Below are 903 nucleotides of genomic sequence, written 5' to 3' on the forward strand. Positions count from 1 at the left end.
GTGTGTGTGTATGTCCATCTTACCAATATTGCGTTCAACATTTTAAACTACGGATCAGCGCCCCCTCCACCGTTTCCCCTTCACTCGCTTATATCATTGTTCTCTTCTCCCTCTGAGGGACCGCCGTCGTCCACCGCACCCAAACGAACAGTGGTGTTGAAGCTTCGTGGAAGGGCAGTGCCTGGGGCTGAGTGGAGTGCCAGGGTCGCGGCGTGGGGCTGGTCAAAAGGAAGGAACACAGACTTTACACTCAAGTTCCCAGTAAGAGTGTGCAAGGTCGTTCTGGGCCCTAGATGCTATTTCCGCCCGGGTGGGTGGATGGTGTCCTAACCCTACGAGGTGAGCTCTGTTTGGGAAGAGGTCTGTCTGCCTTTGTGATGCCATCAGTCAGACTAGCAGGAGAGGGGCCTCATCCCTTCCGAGTGGCATCTTAGAAAAGGGGGGGACGGGCATGGAGACAGGGTCACACGGGAGGAGACACCGTTCTCTGTGAGGAGGCATTGAAATGCCAAGGAGCACTGAGAAAGGCCCGGGGCCGGACGCTGGGAAAGAGCAGGAAGAGCCATCCCCTGGAGTCTTCAGAGAGAGGAGGCCCTGCTGTGAACTTCCGTGGGAGAATACAGTCCGTTCTGTTTGTGGCACTGGCTCAGCAGCCCCAGGACACACAGATGCCATCTCTAGCGGTGACAGCCTGCATGAGGCCGAGGTATTACCCTTCCCCCCGGGGTAGGACAGCGCATCCACACCTCCTGGTTACCGTGTTAGGTGCCTTTCAGTCAGTTCCTGCCCACAGTGACCCCGTGTCCAACACAGCGAACACTGGCCAGTCCTGCGCCATCTTCACCACCGTTATGCTGGACCCCATTGTGATAGCCACTGTGTCGATCCGTCTTGTCTGGGGCC

The sequence above is a fragment of the Echinops telfairi genome, unplaced genomic scaffold, assembly GCF_000313985.2.
Source record: "Echinops telfairi isolate 266 unplaced genomic scaffold, ASM31398v2 ScPeMD7_7469;HRSCAF=8507_0, whole genome shotgun sequence".
Lineage (NCBI taxonomy): Eukaryota > Metazoa > Chordata > Mammalia > Afrosoricida > Tenrecidae > Echinops > Echinops telfairi.